Raw genomic sequence first — 24,087 nt, forward strand, 5'->3', positions numbered from 1 at the left:
TTCTCCTATCTCAGGTGGGAGGGACTGCTGTGTGGGCAGAAGGGTCGAGGATGTGTAAAATTGAAAGAGAGATTAGTGGCTGTAAAAATGATGGAGGACACAAAATGAAAAGAGAATCCAAAAACCTTAACAGACTTCTTGGATTTGGTTACAAGACTGTTTTTACATCTTAGTTTTAAGTTTTAGTTTCAAATAGATCCTTTTATAATGTTAACCTCTCCTTGAAAAACATTATGATGTGAAGGAGTCTTGTGTTTTATGAATGTAGCGAGACGGGGCTCAGGATACAGTGTAAAAACTCATCGATTCATAGATAAATGGAGGTCATTGATTTGCATTCAAGTAATTGTTCCGAAGATGAGGCTAACTTACTAAGTTATTTTGCACTCGGGTTCAGAGTTTAAACACGCTTTTGCGTCTGACTGAGACTAAAGAGGGGACAGATAATTTGAGATGGGAAAATAAAAATGAGAGCTAAGCTCGAGTAGCAGAAATCTGCCTGAGCGTCTGAATGTCTGCTGACCTTTTCCTTCATTTCCACTCCCTCACTAATACAAAACAAACAGCAGTTTAACAAATGAATATTCCGTTGGTTTGGAAGAGTGGTGCGGCTTTGATGAATTCACGCAAGGTCCTCAGCCATGTATAGTATCTTGAGAGATTGTCAGTGAGTTTCTTGGGGATGGAAAACGCTCTGTTGTCATCATTAAAGTGGATTTGTGCTTTATGATTGCCACAGCTCACAGGGCTAGGTCTACAAATAAAATCCCAGTCCTTGTCACAAACATGGAGGTAGAAGGGAACCTCAGTCATGAATTCTCTCGGAGGCAAATACATTTCTACGCTTTGTCTAATTATTCTGTCGGGTTTCAGGGGTGACTGGACAGTGTTGTAAGAAGACACTTCTTCAGGGATTCCTTTCTCTCGTGCCTTTCCTAATTAAAGCATTAACAAAATGTATTAAACTCTTGCCAGCAGATATTTCAAAGCAAATCATTGGCTTCAGTTATTACTTGAAATATTTAGTCAATGTAAATATAATGCAGCAGATGTAGAGGATAAACACATTTAATCACAGCTTTAAAGTCTAGGGATGGTATAAACTATTTTTTGTTTTCTCCTCTGTTTGCAGTTTGATTTTCTTCCAGTCTTTCAAGATAAATGGTCTCATAGGAAAACAGAGGAAAAAAACAAAAAAACATAGTGAGTAATAACACCATATCAGCCATCATCATCATCACCAACATTTCTTTCCCATTAAAGAATCTGCATGTGTATCTGATCTGATAGGCACAAATGTATGTGGTTTTTGGCTCTGAAACAGTGAGAAACTCACTGGGAACTATTATTCAGAGCAGCAGACTGTCTCAAGCACTCAACCAACATTAGTTTAAGTGTCACTCTTATGTGATGCTTTGAACAGGAAGAGGACTTCATCTCTCCCCACTGTGCAGCAATTATGCCATCAGTGAACTGTCTGTGGACATCAGATGACTTCTTCTCAGCTGTGGTCATTAGAGCTGCTTCTTGTGTTTTTCATCAAATCAACTGTGTACATCTGCTGCATGCCTGGGTAAGAATGGGGAGTAAGATCAGTGTGAGGCCCAAGGCTTGTGAGGAGTACACACTCTTTTGTACGATAAATTGTTTCATGTTTCAGACTCTGCTTAGAGTTTTGATCCTGCTTCTGATTTTGAAAATATAATTGTTCTGAAAATGTCTTTTATCATCTAAAGAGAAATGTTCTTTCAGCGTCTCATTTAAAGTCAATGACTGAATAACTTTTTAATGTTTTCAGCTCCCTCTGGCTCAAATAATATATATTTTTTCTGCTCTGTCAAAGATTTGATTAAACTGCAGACCAAACAAAATGCAATACAAAAAGTGTTGATTATGGCCAGAGGATGGTAATAAACTGCACCTTCTCTAAAGTCCCTCTGTTTGCTGCTAGATATTTTTACGATACACTTTATGTCATTGCTCCCTTTACTGTATGAGCAGTCAGGGAGCTACCTCGTAAACACATGTACTTCTGCACATAGGATAACTGCCTCTTTACACTCTTTGGCCTTTTAGTCATTCCCTTGGCCCAGGTTTATACCTTTGTTTTTAAGCAGGCTTTAGTTTATTGGTCCTCATCTCAAGAGCAGCCAGCCCAAAGACCTGGAGCTATCTGAACTTGCTGACAGATTCACACAGTTTCAAGTTATACTCTGTCAGCACAGTATTTACATAATGACATACACCGGGGAGGTCAGCTTAAGTATACTTTAAATACCACTGCAGTGTTTTATAATCATCTTTAGTCACCTTCATGGGTTCCTTTTATTAGTTTATTTTGAAACTTGCCTTATATTTTTGGACATATCACATGGAAAAGGCCAAGATTTAATTTGAACATGATGGTGATGTGAAAGAAAAAGTCAGAATGACTGTCACCTTTTTCCTAAACCCACACTCTGTAATTCCCTTTCATTGTTATATACTAGTGATAGATACAGAATCTATTGTTGAATGTGTTTTAATATTCAGGTGACATCTTGAAACGTCCAGGTCTCCTCTAAAAGGAAAGTCTTTGTTTATTGTCTGATCTTAGATGAGGAAAGGAATTGAATATCTATTTTTGAAAATTGCTTGATGAGTTTTGCAAATTGAATAGGTTCTGAACACTAGAGCTGGTTCTAAGATGATAAGAGGTGATGTTGTGCACCGTCTTCACAGTTCATTTGGTGTCTTATAAGTCACTGACAAATCCTATACAACTACTCAGTACCACATAAAAACAAGATGCAAAGGTTAAAGAATGCGTTTGTTGTATGCTCTTTAATAATATTTGTTTTCTTTTAGCTGCTTCTTTATGTTTGTTATTTTTCATAATGGAAAGATTTAGTTATGATCTGCTGGCTTTTTACAGTCTTTAAAAACACTGGAAACCCTGAACCACAAGTCATTTAATCATGCAGTTTGGCTTGGTGAGATAACTATTAATTCATTGAATGCCTACATTTCTTGAAAGCACTATTATGCTGCTACACAGGTTCAGGACCGTGGGCAGCTCCTTGAGTGTTGAGAGGCTGCAGTGATGAGATTTTATTTTCAACATCCCCGTCTAGCATGTTGCTGCATATGGTGACGTTGCCCTCTGCCTATAGGAAAAAAAGAAAAGAAAGAAAAAAAGAAAAATCTTCATTTTGAGACCAGTAAATAACAATGCAAGCAACCCGAGCGATGGTTGAATTATACAACTGGGCTGCTCAAAGCTTTCATCTCCCTGCACGGGCAAGGCGTCTCGTGGGAGATCATTATTCTCCATATATTGTCTTACAGAAGTGGTGGCTCGCTCATGGTGCCTATGAATGTATACAAGCAGCACTTTTGCAAACTGATGTAAAGGTCTCTCCGCATCTTCTTTATGTAAGTACCCCAACAGGGAAGTTTATGTTAGCAGTTATTTTAAAAAGTAGTTGTAGTTAAAATCTGTGTACATTTGTAATCAGGTGAGCCAAGTTGATGCAGCTTTTGCCGCTTAAGCCTGACAACTAAATCTGCGGCAATCTGTATGTTAATTTACTTTGATTTCCTAAACTCCCCAACTGCAAGCACATCTCAGGTCGAGGTCACTGCAACTCTGCCAAACAAGGTATTTATATCCCTAAGGTCGTTAATTACAGCGCGCAGACAAAGAACAATCGGAAAGTCTGTAGTTGCACAGAGGTGCCAAATCGTAAAATCTTTAATCCATCCCACTGCCCCCGAGTCCGTTCTGAATTACTTGACTAATACTTCACTAATAAAACGCCAAAAAAACGAAGAGGCCAAATAATTTATCACACTGAACAACAATAACACTTCAACAGATCATCATAAATAGTATTAGATCTTATATGTATAAACTGTATGAATTATATTAGGTGTTTTAGAATTCGTTTGCCACACTGTTCTGCAGAAACTTCGAGTCTTTATGTCAGCCTAAATTCTAAGGGCACCCCTCTCCCACACACACACACACACACACACACCCCTCCATTCACACACCGTCCTCCCCATCTCGGCCCTCACTCCCTCCTTTCCATCTCCTGTTATTTGAATAGAGATCCCTCGCAGCACTCTTTTGTTCAGTAGCGCTCAGCTGCTGGAGAGGTGAGCACCACTCTGACTGGCGCTCATCCACTCATCACCGGCTGTTCCCCCGCCTCGTCTCCAGAAGACGAGCGTCTCTTTTCGAAGTCCAGGCGGATCTCTCGTAAGACGACACGGTCCTCCTGGTCTTGTTCCTTTTTGACGATTTAACTCTGAATACTGCCTCGATTTCACCCTCACTCGCTGGGCTTTTACGCGCCGTTGGATGGTACAGCTTCACTCCTTGTGGCGCTACCACCTGCACTGTATCAAAGCGGCGCTCCTGTGAAGCTGCAGCATCGCTCTACATTCCTGCGGACCTCACTTCTTCGAAAGGTGAGAGCGAGTTCTTGTGGCTTTTTTGTATGTTAATGATCGGAATTTCACATCAAGTCTGGTAAGTGTTGAATGATTCGTATATACTCAAAAAGAGACGGGTGTTTCACAGATTGTGTTCACCACAGCCGTGATGAATTGCAGATAAGCGTGTCAAATGTGTCTTGATGTGTTCCTATAAACAGAATTACAGGTGCACGGCAGTACTTAAGTGTATAGCCATTGTAAGAATTGGACTAACTGATTTAAAATGTCACTGGTCTATGTTTTAACATGACAGATTTTAAATGAATTTCTTGTTGAAGTGTTGAAGTTTTATAACAAATTTCACTAAAGCAAATACGGATAATGGCTTTAACACAGACAGGTGCTTTTGTCATTTACTTCTGCCTCCTTTCTTTTATGTCAATTTTCTAATTATGCAGCCTTTCTTAATAGATAATGAATATGTAAAACCATTATTCACCTTTTTTGTTTTCCCCTTTAGAAAATGCCTATGTCAAATCACCGAAAAAGTTTTTTAACATAGAATTTGTATCTGTGCCACCATCAGCCCACCTCTTTTTGTGAGCCCTCCACCCTTTTCTTCCCCTGTAAAGCTTCAGGTGAGGCAGAAAGGGAAAGCGGCAGCTTTTGGTCTTGGTGAAAGTCAATAGGCAGCGCAGGCATGCAGGGTTGTAAGCGCTGTCAGCAAAGCAAAAGGAGGGAACCTGAAACATTATCTTGAATGGCACTTACACTCTGCTTAATAGGTCTCTAAATGATATCGGTTAGAGAAAACTTTGCAGTCTATCAGGAAGAGCCCTAGGCTACAAACTGTTCAAAATAGAGGAGGCCTGAACACAGTTTTCTTGCCACAGTGATGTAACACAAAATGGCTTTTAGTTGGCAATCTCACAGTGAGGGATGTTGTTATAGATGAAGAAGATAACAGTGTTGGGTTGTGCTTTTCCTCTGTTTTAATTTTAACGAGTGTATGGCAGTGTTTCAGATACAGCGTGGCTGTGAGAAAGGGAGCGGAGTTGCTCATGACCCCATGGGAAATTAAGCAGATATTCGACCAAGCAGTTTGTGAAATGGTTACTAGTATCCTTTTTTCCCTCCCCTCTTATTCTGTTTGCCTTGTGCTCATTGTTGGTCTCAGGTATTCGTGCACATGGGGGCACACACACAGTCTACAAAGAGTTAGTACAATCTGTCCTTGGCAGCACTTATTTTCTTTGATATTCTATATATTTTCTATATATTTATCCCTCCCAACCTCATCCCACAGGTATGTTATCCTACTGTATTTTTAACCAGGCATTGGCAGAAGGATCTCTAATGTCTACAGCCAAGGCAGTAAAAGCAAACGTGTTTATCTGAGTTTAATTCTGTGACAAATTTTTTATCAAATATCCCCTCTCACTGGTTGGGCAGTCATGTGTGTATCTTTGTGTATGTGATACTTGTGTTTGTTTCACCTCTGTTGTCAATTCCTGAACTGTGTTAGTCAACAATTTGAGCATTATCGGCTTCTGTTGCACAAGTAAGTCATGGCCCCACATTCAACTGTTCTTTAAGTCCCTTTGCTGCCTTTTCTGTCTTTCTTCTTGATATGCTCTGATGCACATTTCGGAGGATCTCTGTTTGACTTTCTGTCTCTTTCTTTCTCTTGATACCTCATTGTGTTTGGACTTTCACTCATTAATCCTCCTTTGGATCACAGTCACTGCCGTTATTGTCATTGTTCTCAGAAGAGGTGCTCTTTTCTGTGCTGTTGCCAATTCACTGCTCTCATTTTCTGTGTGATGAGGCATTACAATGGATAAACAATATTCCTTCTGAGAGAGCCTCACCGCTTCTTAGCGGCTCTGCTCCAATTGTGGTCAACGCCAAATGCAGCACAGAAATGTTGTCATCACATCTCAGGTGCACGGCAGGAAAGAGGGGGTGAAAAGAAGCAGAAATCAAGAGAGAAAGAGGAAGGTGAAAGCTTTGGGCAGTTTGATAGCATTATCTGCTCTTTGCATGAGGTTGTGTTGTCACATATTTCAATAATATGTCTTTTCTGGCTGACTGCTCTCAGCTTAGTGCAGACACTTGTAGCAGAAGATGTGAATTGGCAAGAATTCAATTGTGCTCTTGAGTTGCGTCCAAGCAAATAAATGAGAAACTGGGGATTTTTACAGATATTTTGCCAATGCAAAACATAAATTTTCCTACAATGAACCCTTTGCTACACTTAAAGAAAACACGGCTGCTCTGGCATGGCACTGGAAAAAAAGGGAGAGCATCCAAGCAACTGCATATAATCAAATAGACAGTCACTAGGGTTACTATTGGCTGTTTGACCAGTGAAGTCCTCCAGCTACAAGTCTTTTGGATGAAAGAGTGTGGTCCTGCAAGTCAACTGTGATCCTGCTGTGGCCAATAGCTAGCCATATTCTACTTTTACAGTGGTTAAAGTATATTTATCAATAACTGTTTTTCTCTAGTGCGTTTTTTGCTCAAATTCCCTTTGTAGGCTCACCTTATACAAGTTTATGTAAGTTTTTTGGGTCTGTGGTGGCAGATGAGGAAGGTGGCGAAGGATTGCTGCAAAAACTGACTAATTTACACACTTAGATAACTCTGATCCAATTAAAAAGTGAAAACCCACACAGCAGCCTATGCACATATTTGATTCTGGCTGTATAAATGACCATGACCGTGTGCGCTTTCTACTTTCTGTTCAAACTACGTGTGTGTAGCAGCAGAGTACACATGATCATAGATCACATTTTAGGCTGCGATCCACTTGGCACCTCCTTTCCCCCAGTCACAGGGTCATTTAAACCTCTTAATGAAGGCAGTACCTTTGCTCACGAGGGCACGTCGGTCTGTTTGATTGACAGTTATGCGTCCATTCACTTCTCCAACCTGATGCCACCAAGCAGCTGGAGCACAGCCTAAGTGGACTGCTGCTAGCTTTACCTTGGCTAATGATATAATAGTCTGGCATTAGCCGTGTTGAACTAGCCACTGCACAGGGAGCCAAGCAAATGAGCAGCACAGCTGGGATATCATGGTCAGTAGCTGAGCAGACAAAGCCCAGGAGGCACAGAGGCAGAAAAAAAGGTAGCTTACCACAATCCCTCCAGGCTCAGGTCATTAATATTCATCGGTCACCCCCCAACCCCCAAACCCAAGCTCTGCACCCCTCTCCCACCAAATGTATTATTCAAAGGAAGCATTTTCCCTGTTAAATACTATAAATAAATGATGATATCTGGTAACAGTTTTCGTCTGCTGAATTAATGACATGAGCACAGTCAAGTATCTTCCAGTGATTAGAGGAACAAGGGGTGTTGAGGTGGATTTCTGTTGAGCTACCTCACGGCTTCCTCTTTGTCTCGCCAGTTGTCTGCAAAGCCTCCTTTGTTAATGTCCGTTAGCATGCCAGTGGATTTGAACTGGATTGCATCTCTATCAGTCAGCCCATGTCACGCTGCAGAGGAGAAGCAACTACTACATAGCTGTTTATTTAACCATTATATGTCTGCTTTTTTTCTGTCTGAGGTAATCCTCAGAAAAGACAATTCTCCCTGTGGGCTCTTTATGTGATTTCAGCACTGGACAGCTCGCGAAGCAGTGCCTGTTTTGTCCATCTCATTGTTTTTCTCTCCTGCTAAACAAAAATTCAACAGAGTTTGCACATCATAACACACACACACACTAATAGGGAGCGTCTAAAAGATGCCTCACTGAAGCATATCAACAATGTAATGTTGGCATCATTGTTGTACAGGCTGTAGCTGTCAGACTCTGATGAGCTGCTAACAGGGAGTGCTTGAGAGGCCCACAGATGGCCAATGTTTTCTCCTCTTGTGTGGTGCAATTCCCAAAGGAGAAGGATGCATTTTGCTGTGTGTGAACAAGTTTTCAATTTTAATTTGTAAAGGTACACAAGACTGCCCCAAATCTCATAGTGTATTTCTTGACAGGAAGATTCTAACTGAAGATGGAGAAAAGCGAGACATAAGGGGATAAAAGAATAAGCTATTGTCACAGAGAATGATTTCTGATTGTCTTCTTCCATCTTACCCTGCCTGCCTGGATTTTACACAGCGGGGCTATTTATGAAGCTGAGACAGCGGTGTGATTCTTATTAAGTTCCCCTCCCTAATCAGAGATGTAGCTCTGGGGTTGCTGAAAACAATTGCAGGGATTTGTGGGGGAAAAGAGGAAACTTGTGAAACTAATTTAGTTCAGAATACTGTCCTAGGTCAAACTAACAACTTCTTATTTTAAGTGTTGACTTAGTTTGTGTCTTTTTGAGTATTGGGAGAGGCAAGAGAGAGTATTTGTGGCACACATTATTTGACATGCTTTGACTGAAATTCATTAGTAATTTGTAGTCACACAAAGTCAAACACAATGCCTCTTTCCTGTCTTTGTGTCAGTCAGACAAATGCTGAGTGACAAATGCCGAAAGACTATTCTGTGCAGGACGCCGTAGTGCATAATTTCTGTTTGAGTTTTGCAGCTTCAAAGGGTTTGATGTTGGTGTATTTTGCCATTACTGAAAAAAAAAAAGATAAGAAAAAAAATCAGCCTATCCCAATAAGAAAAACATTTCTGTCTGTAATCCTCTTGTCTGTGTCTCAGTTGGTGCAGAGTTGATAATAATGCCTTTTAATGCTCTCCTGTCACTCCATTTGTATTTGACTGATCAGGCTGCTTTGTACATTCCAGTGAATACAGACACAGACAAATAAACAAAGGTTAAAATGCCACAACTCAATAAAGTTTGTGCCATTGTCCTAAACTTCAATAAATCTGCAAAATCAAACTCCAGTCCGTCATTTTTTTCATATTTTATTAGTGTAGCACTACACCTACTTCTACTATTTCACTTAGATTCAATTAATTAGTTTCTGTAGCAAGAAAACTTTTTAGGAATTTGTGTTTTGGAATTTGATAACCTCTGATTATAACTGGATTACAATTAATTGGCTTGAATTTGATTGGATCATAGTTCAGCTTGAATAGATAATTTTTTTAAAGGTGCCATATAAATAAACTAAATTGCTTTGAATGGATACACAGGGATAGCAAAGGATGTATATATATATTTTTACCTACATAGATTTGTTCCCAAAAAGTTCTGAGTAAACAAAAAAATACATTCTGTGTGGTTTGTATATGCCCTGCTCATAAACTTCCCATGCTCTAACAAATACTTACAAACACTCTCCAAAGAAGCAAGGTTAATCACGGAGATACTGTATCTGTGTCTGGTGATGCATTGACAGTACCATGGATCGATACGTTCATTCAGGTTTTATTTTAAAGTCCTCCTGTTGTAAGAAAGTCAATCTTGTAACCACGTTAACATGCCCAATATATGTTTCGTTTGAGAGAAAGGCAGATGACAGACAGAAGGAGGACCAGCCAGAGACAGCAGCACCAGTTGACCAACCTGCAAATCTCACCAGAGGGATTAAAGTGACACATGGATTTGTGGAACATGTCAGTTTATCCACCAGCAAGAACAGCTCTGCCTCTTCAGATCTTTGGCACTGTATGTGCGGTTGTGTGTAAGCGCTAGCGTTTGTGGGAATAGGTCAGCGGAATCCATAGACACGCTAAGCTGAAAAGAATGAGCAAGAAGACAAGAGAGAAAGTGAAAAGGCCAAAGAGAGACGAACCCTTTGTGCAGACAGTAAATATTTTGACATTAGAGACATCGACTCATTTATCCAGCTAATTTGTTCACCATTAGTTCTCTCCACTATAAACAGCAGATAAATTATTAGATTCTGGCCAGTCTCATATTTTTTGCGGATATTCCATGTCTGCTTAGCCTATGCAGTGAGCTAAATGAAGAACATCAAGAAGATTTTAGTTCTGAATTTGTAAGACTTGTAGCAGGTCAGATGTCCTGTAAGTGGGGTTCTGCACTTTATGATGAAAATAGTCAACGCTTCCCCAAAATGATTTTTGCGTGGATCACATCCACGAGTCATTAGAGTTGAATGTAGACGTGGTGGTTGAGGTTCTGCGCAGGTGTGTTTAAGCAAGTAAAAGCTTAAAACTTTTGTTCATGTACTTGACTAATGTGAAGCTTAATTTTTAGGGAACGAGCAGATTTTGAGACAGGAGGACATTTATTTTGCTCGTTTCTTGCATCGTTCCCAAGACCATTGCATTTCTAAAGCTTAGTTTCACAATAAAGTACAGTTGCTTCCAAATGAGGCTAAAACCAAGGTATTCGCCCAGTAAGTGAGTAGTCTAGCTGAACATGAAGGTCAGTGTTTGTGGCTGCAGATTTCAATGCGCAAGGCTGTTTAACAAAACTCTACCATTTTCTGTGTTTGCTTAGTGGGTCTGGATGGACATTCTTCCCTGTGGTTACAGTAGTTTTTCAGTTTCACTATGGCAAATTCAAAAGGAGCTGCTTGGGTGTGTAACACTTCTGTTTTATATATTAACTGTTATACTGCGGAATAATGATGAAAATAAAGAGTCTTTGCTGCAGTCAGTCATTAGTCAGGCAAGAATAATATTAATCAGCTTTCTGCTATGTTTACAAGCATTTTTATTTTTATGCCTGTGTGGAAATCTATGACACTAACATCTGTTTCTGATCCTTCTTGTATCCTCTCCTTGTCTACATTTTCTGGGATTCAACAGCTGTAATTAAGGAGGGTGTCTGTCTGTCCTAAAAAACATCTTTAATGTAGGAGTACTGGATCCACTCTTCTCTTGTACCTTTCATTACATTTGGCAACTGTTCCCAGAACTGTTGCTGGGGATCCTCTAGTAGCTGTGAATACTTCAAATTGTATGTGTTCCATAGAGGTTGGTGTGGTAAGCACTGCAACTACATCTCCAAGTGACCACCTCAGTGAGGAGATTGATTGGGAGCTGCAGTGTGTGTGATGGACTGCTTTCCGAGCTGTCACTGCAAGGGCCACAACAGCTGCTCCGATGACTGTGTGTGATTCTGCATGTGTGTACTGTCTTTAGCAAATAAGTCTGCCTCCTCTTTGTAAGTCTTGACTTGCTCCAGCTGTTATCAGTGTCCCATTGGCTTAGCAGAGAGCCGAGGAAACAGTGTTTGTTGACGTGATTACATTCAAAATGTTTTCTCTTTTTTTTTTTGGTGGTCCTTTCCTGGCTATATAGGACTGTAATATGTGTGCCTTTACAATGCTTGACATATTCTCTCTTCTGCATGCAAAACCTCCTCTAAACACAAAACATGGGGGAAAAAATGAGGATTTCATGCTTGGAGAGCTGTAGCCACCTCAGGCATTTGACGCCAAGCTCTAATTGGGCCGTGTCTTAGCGGGACCTTCATTGTTTGACAGAGAGGGGATCCGAGGAAGACTCTCCAAAGCTGAGGTTATCTCCTCCTCCCTGCTCCTGTCCTCTCCTCTCCATGTCAAACCACCAAGCTTAACAGCAGAGGAGGCATGTTCGCGCAGCCATTAGTTCCCCCCCTTCAGCTTTTCCAAAAGGGTCAAAGCTGTCTAAGGCTCTAGGGGGGATGTTTCAGTACAGTGTGTGTATGTATGTGAGTTTCTGTGACTATATGAGTTTGTCTTGCTGGACTTGCATCCAAGAATTGCAAGAAGTTCAAAAAGCGAATCAGCTCAGCAGTGCGTGTTGAGATTTACCACTGAGCCATTAGCAGTCAAGCTGTGTGTGCTTCAGGTGTTCTCGGAGGGAATGGAAAAAGAAATCCTCCCTTCTGTACTGCACACTGATATTAAAAGGTCCCCTGTGATTTATTTGGAAAACATTTCTTCAGACCACCCACCATCACTTCTATGCCTCAGAACATATAGATGCTGAGAGCAGCCACTCGTAGTGTCGAAGTAGCAGGAGGGCAATTTGGAGTGGATATTAAGTGGCCAGTAGAGGTTCACAGCAGATCATTAGGTATTCTCTTCACTGAAGTGTGTCCATAAGAGTATGTGTTTGTTGTTCGCAATCATGGTGCAACAAAAATATATCCTGAGCGAGGAATTGGACAATTCTTTCTCATCTCGTGTCTCTTTCTTGCTCTGTCTTTGCGTCTTAGTGAATGAAGGTCATAAGAGAACTTTGGCACTTTTAAGAGGCCAATCCTGCAATCAGGCTTCTTGATTGGAGTGTTTATTCTTAATCAGGATCCCAGACAGGACACATCTTCAACAGATCATCCCTTCATGCTGGGGCAATCACAGCTATTGTGATTTCCTATGTGTTCCTACAAACAGCCTTAATTGACTTCTGTGTGTCCTGCTACCACGCTGTTGCTATTACTGCTGCTGTTGAAAGAAGATGCTCAGGATTAATAGCTCTTCCTCTTAAAGCAGACTGAAATTACCATTCTAAATGAATTCTCAAGATTACGGCTGACTATAAGTACTTCTTAAAAATCTGTTTTTTATGTGTGCTGCTGTCGTTTACTTTTTTGTCATGTGCCGCATAACCCAACTGATTATATGACTAGGCTGAGCTTCTCCTCAACAGTGCACTTCAGTGTGCCATCCAGCAGCAGTGTACTGTATTTCCAAACAACTCCAACCTTTTCCTAAAGTTAGGAGCTCAGAGTGCTCATCTTGTCACTGCCACAGACCCAAAAGCCAGTGCCCCAGGCCTCCTATTACATTGGCCTTCAGATAAATGAGGTGTTTGCTTTTCTTTGGCAGGGTGGTACCTTCTAAAGGTCAGGTTGGCTTCGCTGGGGAGGGGGAGTTCTGCTGATTGAACTCTTGAATCAGCTCTCTTAAGGACCAATAATTCTGAACATGTTAGACCATTAACCACAAATCATGTACGCTTTAGATAACTGCCAACCATTTCCCAAAATAGGCTGTAAATATTAAGATGAATTTCCTTCCCTTCCTTACAGCAATAGGTTTCCCTTCAGGACACGATAGAAATCAACAAGAGACATTGAGTTCACGTTATCTCTTTTGTAATTTGATGATGCAGGCTAGGGTGCAACAGTTTTAATTGTATTTATGGATGATTAAACATCTAAAATTTCTAGCTACTGTTACAAAAAAAAAAACTGACAAAGAAATGTTACCATTACAGCTTGACCCTTGAAAGTGTTCATAGTTTGTCTTCAATTAAAGTTTTAGTTCTTATATTTCTTTTAGCCAAAAATTAGATTTTTTTTAAATATTTGAAGCTCTTTAAGCTGCGATTTGGAGAGCATTTATTGCTGTCGGAATATGATTATTTTAATACTTACTACGCTAGTTTGTGATTTAAGCCAAAGTGACTCCCTTTTTGTTTTACCTTTATAATAAAAGAAATGAAGACTTGTGACTCTAAATTGTCCGTAGGAGTGAGTGTGAGCGTGCATGGTTGTTTGTCTTGTTTGTCTCTATGTGGCCCTGTGATGGACTGGCGACCTGTTCAGGGTGTACCCCGCCTTTCGCCCGATGACTGCTGGGATAGGCTCCAGCCCACCCGCTACCCGATTAACGGATAGACGGTATAGAAAATGGATGGATGGAAATGAAGATTTGGTATCATACAGTACTTACCACACGGTGGTTTTTCAGTTGGAGGACTTTTCCTCTGTAGAATTCCCTGAAATAGACAGTGTGGTGGACTACCATCATGGTCCTATGTTAATTCAAGTGTTCAATCTGTTGGCTCCAGCTACAGTAATGCTAAACACTGAGCTCTCACAGCCAATGACACAAAGTTAGTTAGAAGCAAAAGAACGTCGTCAAACTAGCCTTTCCTTCAGAAGCACAAGTGTGAACCATTCCACTCGTACCAAATCATTGCATAGATGGTTTGCAAAAACAAGCAGAATCTCATGTGAACAATGCAATTCCGGCACAGACTCCTAGCCAAGGGCAAAGGCTAAGGGAGGGGGGTCTACTTTTTCACATTATGATTCGTAAAATGTTAGTATTAACACCAGCATTGATATGTTTCATCACAAAACAGTTAAATTATCTCAGTTTAAAGCTTAAAAAACACATTCAAGGGTGTAGTTTCTCTACATGAATACACAACATGCCTTTGTTGTGGCAATATCGTCACATATTCTTCAGGAAAAAGATGTTTAGTTCTCTGTGCTAGATCAACTCTGCACCTATCCATTCGAGTTATGAATTTGTGCCAGGTGTCTGTTTTTCTTCTCTCAGTAGAGATTGGATTAGCTTTGCCGTCACCTTCTTCTTCAGAGAGAAGGCACCATTCGACAGAGCAACTGAGGAGAGTAAGTTTTAAAAAAAATAAATACACTCAGACACTGCTTAAAGCAGTAGATGCTTTCATGAAGGTCAAGGTCTGACTCTCAGCTTTGATTAGCTTTTTGTTAGCTCTGATGCAGAACTTTTCATTTTTCTGTTCTCTTCATAGCTGTCCTTACACTGTTGTCTTGCTGTACAGAGTTTTTCCTCAGGCAGCATTCAAATATCTTGCTCTATTCTAAGCTTTCATGTTAACGGCTAATAATTACACATTGCTAGGAGCATGTAAGGAGCTTATACTGTTTAAAATATGTCTCATTTTTGAGTGTATGTCATACCAAAATGTGACTCTGCAGCATTACATTAATAAGATACATTAATAAGTTACAGACGAAAGATTTCTCATGTTTGAGTAAGCCAGTGAAAATATCCAGCAACAGTAGAGCCAGGAAAATACCAATTTCCCCTAATTCCACTTGTCTCTCTTCCAAAATCTAATAGGCTTTGATGCCATATAACCAGTGTCAAGACCACTGCCTGCATAATCTTTTGTGACTCTTTTCCCAATATCTATGCCTCAGACAGGTGGTATTTTCTCTGCCCCACATCATGGCACATCCCACCTCCTTGACATCTTCTGCTGTCAATTGCAGGGATTCTTGTACCTGTCAGAATGATTTAGATGTAACACATTTTCTAGGCAGGAAATGTCCACTCCATATCTGGACAATCTTTTTTCTTATGAATATTATATTTAGAATATGAAAACAGGTTTTGGCTGGCAATTTCTATGTGGGGAGAGATCAAAAAACAGCCAGAAGACTGCTGAGTCCAGGGTAACTTTCAAAAATCAATTTTATATGCTTCAAATGAAGTGCTTAAAGGAATAGTACAACTTTATTTGGGAAATAAAGCTTATTGCTTGTCTGCGGTGAGACAGATGGCAAGATTTGTTCCGTTTTTGGGTAAAATGAAGCAACAACCAGCGAGCTTAACTTAACATTAAGACGATTGAGGAAATGAAGGTCGCATGGTCCCGTATATGGGAAAATATGAGTAACTAAGCTGTGACATTAGAGTCCTGGTGAAATAATGTTTTACCTTTTAACAGAGCCAGGCTATCTGTTCCCCCCTGATGTAAATCTAAATCTCAAGTAACAAATGACATGGATAGATAAAGGTCAGGTTAGAAAGTCATGAATGAGAATGAAAAAACCTGTCGTTATAAGCATTTGCTCATATATCAAATTGTATGTAACATCTTTGGACTGCCAGTCCTTGACCCTACGTTCTTTGCTTTGTGGTGCATATTACCTGTTAGTTCTCAGTTAGGAACTAGCTTTCTTGCCATCAGCAGCAGAGCTTGTAGACTTATATTCCAATATTTTGGCCTGACTTTCAGATCGCCAGGATTGGTATACGTCCTTTTTATTCTTTATTTGTAACATTGAGATTTAATAGTTTTTGGGAAGTTTTTATTCCAGTTACAGTGACTTAATGAGTCGTTCTTAACTTTGTCAAACAAAGGATTAGTGAAGAGAAGAGAAACCAAAGTGACCATAATTGAAACCAAATGCAGTAGAGACTAAAACACGGTAGTTAAATGAAATGAGTGCTTAAAAATTTGGAAATAAACCCAAAGAATAGGTTGATTTTCCTGTGTATTTTTAACACTGTGACACACAGGCTCCCAAATGCAAATGATTTGGCAGTGGAATTGTTTTTCCTTTTCTTGCATATATAACAGCGGGGATCTAATAAATTAAGTAAATAAAGTCTTTGCCACTATAAGATAAATTTTGGTCTTTAACCAACTCATATGAGACGGGTATCAACCTCCCAACCAAAATCTTCAGAAACCAGAAAGTGGGGGGAAAAAGCATATTTCCTAAAAAGGAAAAAGGTGTTTCTTTCTAATGTAATGTTTTGACACTATGAAAAAGTGACTCAACTGTGATCATATGTTGTGAGCTGATCATGTCACCTTCTTTTCAGCTTACTGTGTGCAATGCAGAACGTGCTAAACTTGAACAGCTATTACCCACACCACAGGCAAGAAATCCCAGCATATCTCCTGCCTTTTTTTGATGTTTCTTTCCGTGACCCTCTTAAATCTTCTTTCCCTCATAAAACCTGCCCTGCCATCATTTACAAAGCAACGAGGCAGGAAAAGGCAAGAGATAAGACTAAAATGGGGACATGTTTTTATTAGGAATTCCTAGAATTTTTTTGTTAAAGATTGATTTAATCATCTTTGAGACAGGTTTTAAAATCAAATGCATCCCTGGGCTGCCACTGCTGCATCTTTGGGGGGACATTAATGGGGGGGTTGAGAGGCGGCCATTGCTCAGACAGCTGGTTGCACTGACAGGATGGTATTCATCAGGGCTTGATGGACTTACATGGTATGAGCCCAGAGAGTTAGAGCAAGATGAGCCCATAGCAAGTCATTCACATAATATTGCGTCAATATTCTGTACATTGTTGCATGTGTTAGATTAAACAGTGACTTTTTTCCTGGAGATAGCTGCAAACCATTTCTGTTATTATATGCAGATGTTGTTTTGGGACTTGTTATTCGATGCATGGCTCCACCTCAGAATTGCAGATCATGCCTGCGCTACAGCAGTAATGCGGGAGGACAGCCGAGAGCCCGTGGCTGTGTGTGGTCGTGATGAGATGTGTAATTATCCAAAGCACACTGACAAACTGCTGCAGGTGCATGAGAGATGAAGGGAAATGAGCCAGAAGAGAGGTCAGAGGAAAGCAGAGGAGGAGTTATCGTGGCATGTCATTTTCAAGGTTGAGACAGTTTTGTGCGATATTGCAAGGATATTTCTTTGTTTTATTTGTGCCTCAGTGTTAGATCATTATATGAATGCTACACTCTCTCACTGTTTGTTTGATTTAGCGTATATCTCATTTGGGGTGGACGGCAAACCATCGTCAACCACTGCTGTATTTAGAGTAAATTGCACACAGGGGGTGCACGGTTGCAGAGTAAATCAGCCACTTTGTTTGCACCGCCAAGAGTCCAGGTGGAAGAGGTGGAGGTTAACATCACCAATCAGGATAATTAATTGCTCCAATTTAGTCATTAAGGGTTGAGTTGGAACTGAGAGCTGACACCTGCAGGGTCTCTGAAAGACTGATGGTGAGGGAGAGAAGAGAGACTGAAAAACAGGGAGAGAAAGGAGGGGACAAAAGTATTGACTGTGTCATGTTAAGAAGAAAATAAACAAGGAATCTAACTGCTTAGCTCCTGAAATAAGTAATGTTACTATGGAGGAAAAAAATATTGATTTATTATGTAACTTATTCTAACTGTGGTCTAAAGTTGTGAAAGTTAGTATGTGTGTTTTGGTCTAGGAGTTACTGTTGCTGTGGGAGCTTATTTTTTTTTACACAGTATGAATTAATTCAAAGCTGGTGTAATATTTTAGGTTATAGGTCAACGCGGTAATAGTTATCGTTAAGAGACCACTAAATGTCCAGGAAACAAGTGTAAGTCAATGCAGTGCCCTCTAGTCATGGATACACAACTGTGTGTGTGTGTTTCTAAAATCTGTCAAGCTCCCGGGGTGAGACCTTCAGTGGGTGTATTTCTGCCAAGACACTTATCAGTGATGCCCAGGAAGGAGAAGAAGAGGGCAGTAACTTCGAAGGCGAAGAAGAGAGGGGAAAAATGGTTGAAACAAACATCAAGACAAAGAGCAGCACAAACTAGCAGGACTAAACCAAATACTAACGTAAGACAGTAATGTTAATGCTAATGAAGGATTTTAAAAAAATATAATTCCAAGCTGAATGAGCTAAATTATATAATACTTTGACTTTTTTATTGACTCCTGTTTTCTGTTTAACAATTGAAAAGCTTTCAACATTTGACATCTTATTGATGTTGTTTTCAAGACGCATGAACAATTAATAAAATAAACTTAGGTGAGGGATTTACAGTAAGAGCTAATGGTTTAACCTCTCAATTGTCTTTCCCCCCATAATTTCCCTACCTTTAGAGGTTGTGAAATAAAAGGATTTAATGGACAAGATTTCCAGAAAACCTCTGGCTATGGACTACTTTTTTAAACAAAGTCTTTGTTCTAAACGGGTTAAATGTATGAAGAAATTGTGCATGGAAACTTCCAGCTTTTGTCAACTTTGGGTGAGTAAACAGAAACAGAGGGAGATAAATCACCTTGAACCTTAAATAGTTCAATATGTAGGGTGCCATCCACAGAAATAGGCTCTCCATCAGTGGCTGTTGTGTACAAGTGACTTTCCATGTAACAGATGGCCCAAGCAAGGTTGGTCTGATAATTAAAGTAAAAAAATTAGTGTTATCTTCATGTGCTACCTCAAGTGTTAAATAATTTCTAATTCTAACCTTTTCGTTCACTTCTTTAGTCTGCCTGGTCTCAGATTCGTTGCTCTCTTGTTCTTTTCCCATCCTTGCTCTCACGATTCTCCTTGAGCTCCTTCACCTGCTCGCGACTTCAAACGTGCATCTCTGGTGCTTTGTAAACCTTGTGTTTCCTCTTGTGTTCCAGTGCTGAGTAATTACAGCACAGGCGGTAAGAGGTTACGTCGGCCACTCTTTCGCTCTGATATTCAAATGAGCCTTTGCCTCCTCGTTTGTCATCACTTCAGCAGTGCGCGTTTGTGTGCGTCTACGTATGTGCACGTCTGGAGTCTAAAGTCTTATTTAGAATATCGCCTGGGAAAGGTATTAACATTGCTCGGATGAGAAATTAAAAATGTGGCTGATTAAAGATCTTATCCTTGCCAGCCTCTTTGTTGAGGCACTGAGATTTAAGGTGATTGAAGGTGGTTGCTCTGCGCTGCCACCGTCATTAGTAATCACCATCCTTCAGGAAGATTCATGCTACAGTGTGCAAGTTGGTTCAAAACACTTATCCATTACACATGACACTGAGGGCTTGATATATGACAGGCTAATAGCTCTGCGCTCAAGTGACAATAAGAGCCATTAAGCTTCTATAAAAAAAAATTAGAGGAACAAGTTTCTTGTTAACAAAGGTTGTGGCTTGTAATGAAGCTCGATTGAAAAATTGGTGACTGTAATGGATTATTAGTACAGCTTGGTCTCTGGGGTTCACATTTTTTAGAAACTCCGCAGCTGTGCATTTCCTTCTGAAACGTGTGCGAAAGGTGTGAAGTGTTACTGGGAAAACACACTGACAGTGGTTGACTCATCGACAAGAATTAACATTCCTGATCCAGCCTCTTTGCTCTGCGGTGCTGGAAACATTTTCACTTCTTCACTTCTTCCTCTCATGCACAGAGAGAAATGTAATAAATGGGATCAAATTTACAGGCTGCTTACACTGTTTGTATCTATAGAGAAGTTTATTTTGCCACCAACAACGAAGCAGTTGAAACTAAATAGCTTTAGTATTTTTAAATTCAGGCTGGGGCTCTTTGATTCTTTTTATTTCTTTCTTGACTTTTTTCTGAAGGTGGATTCAGCAGAGATGAAGAAGTGCTTTATGACTAGCTCTAATTTTCCTTGCTCAAGTGCTGGCCTGCAGTTACTAATCAGTTCCATTGCATTATCTCAGGTGATAGGGCCACTTGGGAGATTGGAAAAAGGGAAGTGTCCAGTTCTGCAGCACAGCCTCATTATTCGCTTAAAACTTGTCGTCAGTTGCATGCATCCTAAAAAGCAACATAGTTCATATTTAGAAAATATAGATCATTTTAGTAGAGTGGAAAAGCTTTGTGGAATTTTACATGGAAGGTCACAAAGGTGTCTTAGAGACAACCGCTTGCTGTGCACATGAAATACAAAGACCATCTGATGTGTTGGAGGAAATTCAGACTTTTCATTGGTTGCAGAAGAAGTGTCCCAGACTCGAAGCCTGTCAGGTACTGATAAGATCACAATAGAGCTGAGCTGATCAAAGGCCTGCCTGATGTAGTCTGGCCTCTTTGTTCTTGTCTCCAGAGATGGAGAAGGAGCGGAATTGATGCTCTGCTGCATCTGGTTCACACTTGAAGGACTTCTCATCAGATCAGAAAGCAAACAAAAATTTAATGCACATGGCTGCATACCAGCTTGTGCTCACAGTCGCCTGTGTCCCAACTCACTCGTCCACACATTCAAATTGTGTAAAACTGATATCATACGTTACCCCGCTGCGCTCCCAGAGAAACCTACCAAGCCACAGAGATGATCGCCATGCTTGAGATTGATTCCGTGTGTTGCTGCTAATTACTTTATGCCGCCGTTTGAACTGTGTTGAAATCCAATTATCAGGCAGTCTGTGTAGCTTACAAGATTGGGGCGGCGACGACGGGAGGGGAGTATCAGCAGTGGTGAGAAAAGATGGCAAGTTGTGGAGAAAAACTGTCTGGTTCTTAGATATTCAGAATTTCAGAAAGAGAAACCCTATGCACAAAATGCTTGGAAACAGTGGTTTACTTAGAAATGGAGCTCTGTTTTTCACCTTCGTTACCACATAATGGCACAAGCAGTCAAAGCTAGTTAGTGTAGCTTAGTATCTGTAACCTAGGTTCTGTCTGACAGAAACAAAAATCCTCCAACTTGCATGTTTCAGCCTCACTAATTAATGAATTTGATCTTATCCTTTAATCTGTGCAGATGTAGAATAATCACAAAAAGCCTTAGAATATCCAGCCAAGACAAAAGTCTAACACTTAAGACCAAGTAGAAACAGTGGTTTTGTACAGATTAAATTACAAAGTGATGATTAAAAAGCTTTAAAGGTGCTGGAAGGTGAAAATGTCAAGCATTTTGTTTTAAAAAGTAGGTATCTAGTTCATAAGACTGTCAAAGGGACAGAAAGCCTCTGGATATCTTCACTGAATCAAAATGATGGCAGCCTGTAAACTTTGCAGCAAGGAGTAAAGCACATAGCTTGTTAAAATTTGATCCCCATGGTAGCAGGCTGACCGACATGTAATGACATTGCAAAAACAGCCTATAACTAACAATCAAGCAAACCTTAAAAAAATATACCCCTGTGTGAAATGTCAAATTGTGTTTACTGCCTCATCTTGATTTATGTGCACAGTGTAGGTGGCCAGCTGTATGCTCAGAGTCCCGCCCTCTCACATTAGCTGTCGCTCCTGGACATTGCGGGTTGCTGGGAGCCACGGCAGGTAGGTCCATACCCTCAGACAAACAGGAGTGGAGCAAGGGCAGGCATCAGATAAATAAGTAAAGGCAGGTCTCATCAATTCTGATTCTCTCAAATGAGCGTGCCCGAGAATCGATATAGCCTGGGGATCTCGGTCCGTCTCCATTTCAGACCAAGGAATTGTGCTTGGACCGAGGCTGCACCATAGCCCTTTGCAATAAGGCTGGAAATAGCCAGGCGGTGACACGAAACCCCTGCAAGCCTCTCTCGCTCTATCACTTTTCTCTGAAGTCTCCCTGCATCTTCCATGTCTGCAACCCCAGCCCCATCTCACACCTTCCTCACGCTCCTTATTTACACTTTAACAGCACTCTCGAAACATCTGCACACTTTCATGACTCATTAGCCCTTCCACATGTGATTATTTAATGAGCACAGAGCACATCGAAGCTCCTGTCACTATTAAAAGGCTTGCTTTCCGCTTCCCCTCCTTCTTCCCCAAGCATTTCTTTTCTTAGTGTTTGGAGCGTTTGATTTTTTTCCCACTTTCATTCCAACACTTTGATTCTTCTCCCCCACACAGTTAACGCAGAACAGTGACTTTCTCTTTTAAGCTGCTTCCTTTTTCACTCTCTACTTCTACCCAGTCAAAATCAGGTTTTTCTCATGGCCTCAGTACACTCCCCTACTAATTTCTGCTCAATTCATTCAGTGTACTTTTAAGGTGCTCATCATGTCTCATAATTTTTTTTTCATTACATGCCATTTCGCCTGTGTCCACAGGGGATGATTCGTTGTCAACTTTTAATAACTCTTCTTGTCACTCTCTTTTTAGTTTTCTGTCAATCTGAACTTGTTCAATATGCCTTGTTACAGCTCAAATTATAGACTGCAGAATAATTCAGCTTATTTTTTTCAGTCCTGAAACCCTTCAATCACATCTCACCCACATAGAAAAAAAAAACTGTAATTCATAAAGCGCAGTGAGAAGTTTAAATTAGATTAATTTCACAAATGCTCATATAAAAATTATTATGGGACTAATGCATTCACGGACACTCGCATAAACACAGCTGTTTATAACTGCTATTAAAATTTTCAGTTTTCGACTCATGTTCCTTTGACTTACGTGATTCTTAGATTTATTATAGTGCCATCAAAACACTGACAGAAATAGAAATTGTTCATGCTAATGCACTTCCCCTATGGGGTCAAAACTGCAGCGGTGCATGGAAGAACTCGGCACCATCTTGTACTCTGCTGTCCAGTTCTTAAAAATATGTTGTTGGGTTGGCTGTCAGTTGGTGGCTGTAGAGGTGGACAAAACATCCCAACAAACACACAAAATTGTCTGCATCTGACTTGAAAACTGACTTGATGGGACATTGTGTGGTTTGTGTGTTTGTCCTTCTGGGTGCTTCAAATGGATGTGTCTGGCATGAACTGACACAGTGTTTGCTATGGGAAGAAGACTGATCTGCCCATCAAAACAGCAGATTAATTCTACCACTGGGTTTTTGTGTTCCTCTCTCTATGCGTGTGTGTATATGAAGCTTCCCTTTATGTAGCTTGATTGTGATATAATTTAATGAGTAGTATAAAGTGGATTGGATCTAGAAAAGCTGAGCTGTTGGAGAAACACACTCAGGCACATACACACTGAACTGGTGTCCTACAGGAGTATTTCTGAAAGCAGAGCTGTGTCATATTCCTCTTACTATCCATGCTGACTCTCCACTCCCTTCCTTCCTCCTTTCTCCTCTCTCTGGCAACTTATCAACTCGTCTTGGGAAAATACAACTGAAGATTAGATGAGTTCCCTAAATGACAGGTCACTTTCATCCCTCCATTAATTGGTCTGGTCTCAATGTGCCTGCATGGCATGACGAGGAAGATGGAGGAAAGTGGAGAGAGCATTCATTAGAAAGGAGGAAAATAAATGTCTTTGGATAGCAAAGTGTTTGATTTAGCTCCAAGGTGATTTTTGTACAACAAAGCCATGTCACATATCCTAAATTTGATTATTTTATATGCTTTTTCAAAGTCAAGCCAAAATACCTTATTTTCCTACAAGGATGGTTACAACATGATTATGCAGCAGAAGCTTATCATGAGACACATGCCAAACTGCTTAGGGTGAAGAGCTGACCCATGAGAGACATAATGATAAAATCTGACTGATCTGAAAAGTGCTACTGCATTTATTCTGATGGTGGATCTGGTGCAGGGTTAATAGTTTCCGGTCAACAGACCAGCTCCCAGGCCTTCGCCCCACCATGATGTAGTACTCCTACACCGCTGACTTTGATTAAGTCTTTACAGACTGCAGTCAA

The 24,087-nt window shown here is 40.4% G+C and overlaps 1 protein-coding gene across 1 annotated transcript in view; it reads left to right on the forward strand.

The window, feature by feature from the left end:
• The first annotated feature begins 4,134 nt into the window (after positions 1–4,134).
• ncanb (neurocan b) overlaps positions 4,135–24,087 on the forward strand; it is a 143,546-nt gene continuing 123,593 nt past the window's right edge. The window contains exon 1 of the mRNA XM_072389789.1: positions 4,135–4,455. The gene's annotated coding sequence lies outside the window, so the exon portion shown is untranslated. The remainder of the gene's footprint in view (positions 4,456–24,087) is intronic.

Source organism: Leuresthes tenuis, unplaced genomic scaffold, assembly GCF_036924035.1.
Source record: "Leuresthes tenuis unplaced genomic scaffold, fLeuTen1.0.hap1 SCAF_7, whole genome shotgun sequence".
Lineage (NCBI taxonomy): Eukaryota > Metazoa > Chordata > Actinopteri > Atheriniformes > Atherinopsidae > Leuresthes > Leuresthes tenuis.